This window comes from Hemibagrus wyckioides, linkage group LG13 (genome assembly GCF_019097595.1).
Source record: "Hemibagrus wyckioides isolate EC202008001 linkage group LG13, SWU_Hwy_1.0, whole genome shotgun sequence".
NCBI classification, from domain to species: Eukaryota; Metazoa; Chordata; class Actinopteri; order Siluriformes; family Bagridae; genus Hemibagrus; species Hemibagrus wyckioides.
Genome location: NC_080722.1, coordinates 21,557,733 through 21,568,942, shown reverse-complemented (window position 1 = coordinate 21,568,942; position 11,210 = coordinate 21,557,733). Strand labels below are relative to the sequence as shown.

Here is an 11,210-nt window from a genome sequence, read left to right as displayed (position 1 = left end):
ATGGTGGTAGCGTATATCAATCACCAAGGAGGTGCATTTGCACAATCTAGCGCGCAAGCTGATTGTCTGGAGCACGGCATGCTTCCAGTCACTGCGCGCGATGCATGTCCCGGGGGTTCTGAATGTGGGGGCGGATCTCCTTTCAAGGGGCAATCTGTTATACGGAGAATGGTCTCTCCATCCGCAGATGATGGATCAGATCTGGCAGTGGTATGGCAGAGCAGCCGCAGATCTCTTCGTCTTGTGAGAAAACGCAAAGTGTCCGCTTTATTTCTCTCTCAAGGATGTAAATGCACCTTTGGGTGTGGATGCACTGACTCACCCATGGCCGTGCGTACTGCTTTACGCATTCCCACCGCTGAGTCAAATCTCTCCCACCCTGCAAAGAATAAGAGAAAACAGGTTATCTCTCCTCCTAATAGCCACGCGTTGGCAAGGGATGTTGTGGCAGTCAGAAATTGTTCAGCTAATACAGGGAGATCCCTGGCTGCTCCCGTTGTGCCGGGACCTGTTGTCACAAGTGGGCGGCCAAATATTTCACCCCTATCCGGAGCAGCTCAACCTCTGAGTCTGGCCCGTGAGAGGCTGCATTTGAATGCACTCGTGCTCCCACAGGATGATATTCACACTATCCAGAGTGCTAGAGCTCCGGCAACATGCTCTTTATATGATCGCAAGTTGCGTGTTTTTGAAGACTGGACACGCAGAGGAGTTATTCCTTTTCAATGCTCAGTGATCAAAATTCTCTGTTTTTTACAGAGTTTAATGGACACTGGTAGGGCATTTTCCACTATTAAAGTTTACCTGGCTGCCATTTTGGCTTGACATGTGGGCTTTGAAGGAGCTTCTGTTGGGCGGCATCCCCTCGTGTGCCATTTTATGAAGGGAGTGAGATGTCTGAGACCGGTATTGAAACAGCTCATTTCATCATGGGATTTATCTAAGGTTCTGGGTGCTTTAACTAGGGCTCCATTTGAACCTATAGATACTGTTCATATCAGGTTTTTATCTTTAAAGACAGTTCTGCTTCTCGATTTAGTTTCAGCTAACCGAGTGGGCGAATTACATGCTTTGTCTGTTCATCAGGCATGTCTACATTTTAGTCTGGATGGCAGAAAGATTACACTGCTGCCTAACCCGGTTTTTGTTCCCAAGGTCATTGATTCAGCACCGCCTTGGAACTGGGAGCTTTTTATCCCCCTCCATTTGCTTCGGAAGAGGAGCATGAATTGCACATGTGGAGTCCTGTTCGGGCATTAAAGCAGTATGTTAACAGGACTCGATTGTTCAGAAAGAGCGATCAACTATTTGTTTCATGGGCTGCACAAAGTAAAGGTAAGCTGATCTCTTCACATCGTCTTTCCCACTGGATGGTCAGCCTATATTCAGTTCAATTCAATTCAATTTATTTGTAACAATAAATAATGTAACTGTAACTGATTAATGTCCTTTCTACAACAGCAATCAATGACCCATGAGGAACTATTAGGTCATTATAGTTTCTGAGGTTATTATAGACAGTAGTTCTTTGCTGTCACAAGCTGACAGATGAAATGGCAGATCTGTGATGGTGTGAAAGTCCCCAAGTGGCTCTGTCCATGGCTGTCTCCTGGTCCACACAGATCCAGCCACAGCATCAGTGGGCACCACCAAGCAATGAGACTCCGACCAGGGGTAGGGCAGTGGTCACAATAGAAACTGGCAAACACTGGGAGCTCAGGAGTGGGGTGTATAGCTTGACAGAGAAAGACAGAGAGAGAAGGAGAAAGATATTAAGTATGATTCTGATCATGTGATGTTTAAGACAATGTAGATTATGTGTAAAGTGCAGGCAGGGACTCCAGCAAGACTAGCTATGACAGCATAACTAAAAGGGAGAGCCAGAAGGTGACAGACATGGAGGCTTCCCGGGACATAAAGCATCCAACCACAGTCAGGAAACCTGAGCAACTGGCGAGGGTGGTAAGGCGACAGCATCCAAATATCCCAGTACACCAAACACTCTATGCCCATGAACCTTCCAGATCTGCTCTGTTACCTAAGAAAACTATATAAAACTATTAAAAGCTTGACTGAACAAATGTGTCTTCAGCCTGGACTTGAGACTGTGTCTGAATCCCGAATACTAATTGGAAGGCTGTTCCATAACTGTGGGGCTTTGAAAGAAAAAGCTCTGCCCCCTGCTGTAGCCTTTGCTACTTGAGGTACTACCAAATAACCTGCACCCTTTGATCGGAGTAGGCGTGGCGGATCATAAAAGACTAAAAGATTGCTCAAGTACTGCGGCTCGAGACCATTTAGTGCTTTATAGGTGATTAACAGAATTTTATAATCAATGCAAAATTTGACTGGGAGCCTATGTAGTGTGGCTAAAATAGGAGTGATGTGTTCATATCTTCTGGTTCTAGTTAGGACTCTAGCTGCTGCATTCTGGACTTGGACTTGGAGGTTGTTGCTCCTACTGGAACATCCAGACAGTAAAGCATTACAATAATCCAACCTAGAGGTAACAAAAGCATGAACTAGTTTCTCTGCATCATGAAGTGACATCATATTTCTTATCTTGGCAATATTTCAGAGATGAAAGAAGGCTACCCTAGTGATATTATCTACATGAGCTTCAAATGAAAGACCAGAATCAATAATTACACCAAGATCTTTTACTGCTGGACAAGATGAAACCAAAAGACCATCCACTGTTACTTTGTAATCAGAAAGCTTACTTCTAGCTGCATGTGGTCCTAGTACAAGCACCTCTGTCTTGTCCGAGTTAAGCAGGAGGAAGTTAGTGGCCATCCAATGTCTAATGTCCTTTACACATTCTTCTATCTTAATAAGGTGGTGTCTCTCATCTGACTTCGCTAAAACATATGTGTGAAACAACTGTGTGTTGTCGGCATAAAAGTGGAAGCTAATACCATGTTTACGAATAATTACACCAAGGGGTAGCCTATATAAGGAGAAAAGCAGTGGGCCTAAGACCGAACATAACCTTGGTATGCATAGAGAAGTCACCATCTAGATCTACAAAATGATAATGGTCAGTCAAATAAGACCTGAGCCAGGAGAGGGCTGTTCCTTTAAGATGGATATTCCGCAGATGTTCTCCACCTTAATGACCCAAGTTGCAAGGGGAAGGTCCAAAATAACAGGCTGGACTTCAAATTTGACAGTAATGTCAGCCTGTGTGGTACAACTTTGGATGAACCAAACCAGCAGCACTATTATATTTATTATTTTTAAATTTTACACTTATAAGCGGAATAACACAATCCATTTGCTGGACTTTATTAAACAATACAGCAAATCCAGGGCAAACAATGTCCAGGCAAAAAAAAAGCAAATAAGCAGTCCAACAGCACACACATACGAAAACAGAGATTTAGAGAACAAAGATTATCATGTACATGAAATAAGATGGAATACAAAGAAAGGCTTAGTACTCTGATAAACTGGCAATACTTCACAAAGATGGTTTCGAAAGCATCGTTTAAATGTCTTCCAGACAGGAAGTGCGATTAGAATTCTGGTGATGGCTCTGACTGAGATATTACACTTGAATTTCAATTCTTTTCACTCAGACATTAAAATAAAAGCAATTTTACAAAAATATGAAATGAGAAACTGCAGCTACTTCACATGTACTTTGTTATCTAGACTCTGTGTGGATATGCTAACACTATGTAATTAGCATAATTGGAGAAATTGGAGTTATTTATTTGTATAGTTATTAAATATTGCAGTCTGTTTAATTGTAGAAGACAAATACTGTATTTGACTTTATAATTAGGCAATTTTTAATTTCAAATTTTAAAGGTAAATTAAGGCTTTATTATGAAATAACGCATCCAGAAATTCAATACAGATTCTGTAATTTCTGTGTTACTTATATGTTACTTATAATGGCACACATGTCATCTTCAAGAACAATGTTGGGACAACTATGACAAGACTACGATAGGTTGTATCAGTCACACTGGCGGGTTCAACATTGCCATTTCCTGTGTGTATCCACTCATCCAGAACATCTCCATGCCACCGAACATTGAAGCCACAGGAAGGGTTCCATACTCTGGCAATGTGACCCTAGAAGTGAACCATCAGATGTACTGTATATAGCTGTGCAAGTGGATCAGTTTGACAGCACTCAGATTGCTCTCATGCTGGACAACTGCTGGGACACACCCATAAACCAGATGGACTATTCAATCCGCTGGGACCTGATTGTTAATGAGTAGGTGAAAGGACTAGAGACTAAAAGACTAGAGACTAAAATCTTTCTCTTTAAAGACTTTCAGATCACTTAGGGGGAAAGTAAATTCTTTTTCCAGGTGTCTGAAACCCAATGACATCATGGTGTCCGTGTTGCAGAATGGTGTCTCCACATCTAGCCACTTCTCTTTCAGCATGTTCACATTTGCTAACTTCTCCCCCAAGATCTACCTGCACTGCCAACTCCACCTCTGTTTGCAGAAGACAGGCAACTGTATACTTGTAATTTTATCAATAGACAAGTTTAGAATGAAGTCTTACAATATTATAAATTATAATTGCAGTTGCAATTCATGCGTTAATTTCCCCTTGTTTTTCATTTCCTCTTTCAGCCGTGTCTTCCATAACTTTTCAGAAAATGCTGATATGTAGATTTCTACAACTCAGCTGCCATTTCCATGAAATTCTGATTAGTTTGCTTCAAACTTTTACAGTGCTCTCATTTTATTTTTTTAAAACTCTGTTCTATGTTTATTCATTAATCGCTGCTTTGATTTAATAATGATTAAAAATAATATCAAAATTCTACTTTTTCATCACATCTCAAGTGATTGTACTCCTCTGTACTGCCTTAATCCGTCAAAATTAATCTTTCAAGAACTTTATTCTTACTGCTTTTATTATCTTTATACCTTTAAGTAAGTTATGTTTATGATTTTGTCATAACTTATAATTATAATATTTAATCATTAAAAATTGGCAATTATGGCAAGTATATAAGACCAATTACAACACAAATACAAAAAAGTAAAAACAACATATAGATCATGTACAAAAATAAACATTGTTTATTTAATAAATCAATGAGAGTTTAAGCACACTTGCAGCACCTAGTGGAAATAATCTTACAGATAGAAAGCTTTGTGACTGCAAATACGAGTTGTCTGTGGTGATTCTCATCTCCATTCTCATTCCATGACCCAAAACCCGGTTCATATATGCATCATGCCAGATGAATAGCTGACCATATGAGCATGTAACACTGTAAGGTGTGTACTAGACTTGACTAGACTTGGTGTAATGGATATGAATATTTTTGAGAGAATATATTGCTTTGAATTAGTACATTCCACTAACTATCCTTTTCGTAATTTTTACAATATTTCTTATATTCATTTGTGTACGGTTTTAATTTTGTTTTGGACACAGTTCTATGTTTTATCTGTGCTGGTGTCATGATGTCATTTCTGTTCAGTCCACGCTGCATCCTCAGTCTGTGCTTGAGCGTGCTAAGGGGAGATGTGAGCTGTTGCGATGCTATTTTGATAAAAGGTGTATAAAAGTTTACAACAGTTGCATTAAGTGTATAATATGCACTGTTATTGCTGTTAAAAGTTTAGGAATGGGTTAGACAGCATTTTATTGGATGGAATACACGTGATAGGATTTCGGAAGACCAAACGCACAGAGTTCTATGCTGTACTATGCTGTGTTTATTTCATGCAGCCGTGGTTTACGATTGTATCATTTTCCTATGTAGTACTTTTATATTATTTTATATTATAGGTTATTGTAATGTTCACTGAGTCTGTGTTTGAGTGTGCTGAAGAGAGGTGACAGGATTATGGAAGAGCCCATGCACAGAATTCTATGCTGTATTCTGTTAATTTCATGCAGTTGCACCAATAAACTCTCCAAGTCACCAGTAGGTCCAGTTTCCAAACTCATCATTAAACAGCACAGCACAATGCAGATAACTGCAGTTAACTGTGTTCAGAATTAAGCCAGTTATATATGAAACAACAAACTGACCCTTTAAGTTCACTAAACCCAGTCAATCACCTAGTACTCAGGTTTGAGAAACACAATCTTAGGTAGTAACCCTTGGTCCAGACTTATCTAATCAGCACCTGCATGTCTGTCATTTTTAAACATTTTCAGAAATGTAGAAATGGCTTTGATATAGTACTGAACTCTGGATTCTGATTGGTTGGGAGGTGTTGACAAAGCTTATCAAGTTATCAAAAATTATCACCTCATGTCATCTATGTGGCTGGCTAAATGTTCCAGCAGTGAATGAGAAGTGAGATGACATATTGTATTGTAGTGCACTTGTCAGGCAGGATTCCTTCTTCATCAGATGCAGTGTGTTATGTCTGGGCTAGATTTGAAATTCAGTCCCCAGAACATCCTGTTTAACAAACACTTTTTTGAGTATCTTTATCTGGTCTTGATGATTTCTGTATATTGCCTCTGGCTCTTCTGTCAGCTTAAACCTCACTCTAAAGAGTACAAGTCTTATAGGCCCTGTCAGTAGACTCTTGCTGTCTGGAGTTCACTCCAGGGATGGTTAAAGCTATTTTACACTAAAGACCAGCAACTGGCCAGCTAGTTTTCCATTATTAGTCTCTGGAACAAGAAAAGCTTCACCTACTGTGCTCTGTTAGGTGGCTTAGGGCATAGGCCCCCTCAACTTTTTGTCTGCTTTAATCTCACACATGGATATAGATGTCATTACCTATGGGTTTCAGAGCCAACTCTACTATGAGAGTAGCATTGTTCATTGCCCTAGCCACTAGTACTGGCTTTCACATAGTGACAAGCCATGATGCAGTATAGAGTTCCCTCAAAAGGAACGTCCCTGTTTACATATGTAAAAAAATAAATAAATAAAATTTAAAAAAAAGCTGAAATTGATGCAATGATGGTAACATGGGACAGAATCTCATAAACAAGGTTAACAAGGTTACAGTGTTACTCACAAGGTTAGAGTGCTACATAACCATCAATTATCTATAATACCTATTAATCATTATAATATGATAATCTATATCAACATTGTAATCTATCACTGTTTGGGTTTGTATCATCTTTTTATATTTGTAACTTCAATTCATCTTACATCCATAATTTAAGTGGTTTGTACGGTTCCATAAAATAAAGAAATGTCTAAGACCACCTTCCCATAATGCAAAGAGGTCTGCTGAATCATTGCAGGGAAAACACCCCGTCACCTCTGTAGTAAAGTCTCTTAAAGATCCACGTTGGTGTCCTTTATTTCTTGTAAGGGTGTAGCTAGGAAAAGCATGTCCATTTGTGATGCCTCTGTATCACAATCATTCTGTTAGTCATTATAGTGATTCATGTTAGCAATGAGATGAGAAATTAAACACCAGGGCCCGTATTCACATAGCTTCTTAAGCCTATAAGTTGCTCCAAGTGACGAAATTCTAAGAAAATTCTTAGAATTATGACATTTTATTATGTGAGTTAATTAAACACTACAGATTGGATCACGATGGGATAATGTTTGTGGTTGAACTTATTAGAGATGTGCTCACTCCACCCAACATAGTAATGCCATAACGCCAGGAATGAAAGTGATTACAACACTGAGGTATTTGGAAACAGCAACGGGGTCAACCACACCTCACTAAGATAAAGGTTTTTGTACTTTCCTTACTCAGAGTTGCTCTGAGAAGTTTCCTAAATCACTTTTAGTCTAGGACTCGCAACTAGGACTTTTTAGGCTAAGATAGGAGCTCTCTGAGAGAATTCTAAGACGCTTTGTGAATATGGGCCCAGGATGATATGTGACCTATAAATCTTTAAAGAGACATTTGAAAAGTTAACATGAATACCTGATCACAGTCATTTTTTAATGTAATTTTACATAGCTAAAAACACAACAAAATACAGCAAATGCTGATGAGTAAAACAATTGTTCAAAAAAAAAAAAAAAAAAAAAAACAAAGTTGGAGAAGAACCTTTGTTTTCCACATTAGCCTGAGTAAATTCTGGGGTGCGCAAAATTCATATAACTTAAGTTCAAGATGAGGTTTAGCTAGAAATAAAAGTTGGGAACCTTTGTAATAGTACATACTATACATAGTATTCATTTGTCTAAGGTATCCATAGGATATTTGTTCTTGAATACTGTATGTTTTTAAACTTTTAAAGAATTATTACAAAACAATATACACGTTAGAAACACTATTTTAAGGTTCCAAAATGTTCTTTCAAAACAAAAACCTACATACAAGTAATCATAACTTTCTTTACAATCAACACCAAGCTCTTTCGTTCATTAGCTACTTTGACAACTGCATGGCTACTTTAAATAAAATTGAAACTTCTGACTTAAACTGCTCCTATCTGGAGGTTTTGCTGCAATCCATCAGCATAGCAAGCATTTTAATGATACAAACCTAGAACAATTTGCTGCCAATCCCAAGTGGTGATCCCATTTCTGCTTTTGAGTTGTGAGAAGGCCACATGAGTGAGGTCTACATTATGTACACATTTTTTGCCCAAACATCTTGCGTATTGTATCAGTTTAGTCGAGGTAAAGGAGCAGATGTGGACAGTTCACCGGCATAGAGTGTGAACTCAAATGTTTGGATTCTGTCACCTTACCACTCTCGCATGTTCACTCACTATGGAGTGTTTGGACACTTTATGTGTCAGGAAGCCGTAATGTCTGTGTCACCTTCTGGATCTCCCTTTTAGCTATGCTGTCATAGTTAGCTAGGCCAGAGTCCAGAGACCTTCACTTTGTACAATGTACACTGTTTTTAACCTTTATGTGATTGCAAACAAACCTAATATTCTCTCTCTCTCTCTCTCTCTCTCTCTCTCTCTCTCTTCTCTGTCTCTCTTAGCTTCTTTGCAGATCTGCCAGATCCAACCAGACTAGTCTAAAATGAACTGTAAGTTGCTCTGGAGATCTTGGTTGCTCGATTCCCCTTGACTATAAACAGTTGCAGAAAGGACAGTATTAACATTTACATTATTTACTGTCTGGTTTCACCCAAATGAGGAGGAGTTCTCTTTTGAGTCTGGTTCCTCTCAAGGTTTCTTCCTAATATCATCTCAGTTTTTCTTTGCCACCGTTGCCTCAGGCTTGATCATTAGGGATAAATATTAATTTAATTTAAACTTTGTATTTTTGCTTCATATTTTTATATTCATGTAAAGCTGCTTTCAGACAATTTTCACTGAATTGAAAGTGAATATGTATTATAGTTTATTGTATCATTGAAATGTCGCTCTTTGAAAATCATGAAAAGAAACACATTTTACCAGAGGTGGACGAAGTACACAACTTCCTTACTTGAGTGAAAGTACAAATACTACTGGTCAAACATTACTCCATTACAAGTAAAAGTTGTAAAGACAGATTTGTACTTAAGTAAAAGTACAGAAGTACTTGTTTTTAAAAGTACTTAAGTATCAAAAGTAAATGTCAACGCATTGTTTAATTATTGTTGCATTGTTGTATGCAATACTTTCTGTGGAATTAAGGGCTTTTAGAATGTTACAAAAGATATAGAAATTAAACAACTGAATTGACAAAAAAAGACATGTATAATCATTTATTTTTAATTCAACACTCCTACCACCCACAACAAAAAAGTACAGGTACATCTCAAGAATTAGAATATCATGAAAAAGGTCAATATTTTTTGTCACTCAGTTCAGAAAGTGAAACCCATATATTATATAGATTCATCACAGAGTGAAATATTTCAAGCCTTTATTTCTTGAAATTGTGATGATTATGGCTTACAGATAAGGAAAACCCAAAATTCTGTGTCTCAGAAAATTAGAATATTACATAAGATCAATAAAAAAAGGATATTTCAAAGAGAAATGTCAGACTTCTGAAAAGTATGTTCATTTCTATGCACTCATTACTTGGTTGGGCCTTGGGAGTGGCTTGACACGAGGAATGCGACATTTGTAGACCATGTCTAGGATTTGTCTTAAGCTCCCCCAAATTCTTGAATGGATTTTGCCTGACAATCCTCTCAAGGCTGCGGTTATCCCTTTTGCTGGTGCACCTTCTCCTACCACACTTTTTCCTTCCACTCAACTTTCTATGAATATGCTTGGATACAGCACTCTGTGAACAAGCAGCTTCTTTAGCAATGACCTTTTGTGGCTTACCCTCCTTGTGGAGGGTGTCAATGACTGTCTTCTGGACAACTGTCAAGTCAGCAGTCTTCCCCATGATTGTGTAGCCTACTGACCCAGACTGAGAGACCATTTAAAAGCTCAGGAAACCTTTGCAGGTGTTTTGAGGTAATTAGCTGATTAGGGTGCGACACCATGACTTTCCAATATTGAACTTCTAATTCTCTGAGACACTGAATTTTGGGTTTTCCTTATCTGTAAGCCATAATCATCACAATTTCAAGAAATAAATGCTTGAAATACACTATATTGCCAAAAATATTCGCTCACCTGCCTTGACTCGCATATGAACTTAAGTGACATCCCATTCCTAATCCATATGGTTCAATATGACATCGGTCCACCCTTTGCAGCTATAACAGTTTCAACTCTTCTGGGAAGGCTGTCCACAAGGTTTAGGAGTGTGTTTATGGGAATTTTTGACCATTCTTCCAGAAGCGCATTTGTGAGGTCACACACTGATGTTGGACGAGAAGGCCTGGCTCTCAGTCTCCGCTCTAATTCATCCCAAAGGTGTTCTATCGGGTTGAGGTCAGGACTCTGTGCAGGCCAGTCAAGTTCATCCACACCAGACTCTGTCATCCATGTCTTTATGGACCTTGCTTTGTGCACTGGTGCACAGTCATGTTGGAAGAGGAAGGGGCCAGCTCCAAACTGTTCCCACAAAGTTGGGAGCATGGGATTGTCCAAAATGTCTTGGTATGCTGAAGCATTCAGAGTTCCTTTCACTGGAACTAAGGGGCCAAGCCCAGCTCCTGAAAAACAACCCCACACCATAATCCCCCCTCCACCAAAATTTACACTTGGCACAATGCAGTCAGACAAGTACCGTTCTCCTGGCAACCGCCAAACCCAGACTCGTCCATCAGATTGCCAGATGGAGAAGCGCGATTCGTCACTCCAGAGAACACGTCTCCACTGCTCTAGAGTCCAGTGGCGGCGTGCTTTACACCACTGCATCCGATGCTTTGCATTGCACTTGGAGATGTATGGCTTGGATGCAGCTGCTCGGCCATGCAAAC

At 39.1% G+C, this 11,210-nt stretch overlaps 1 pseudogene; it reads left to right on the top strand.

Annotated features, from left to right (window-relative positions):
• LOC131363661 (uncharacterized) overlaps positions 1-11,210 on the top strand; it is a 14,353-nt pseudogene continuing 3,143 nt past the window's right edge.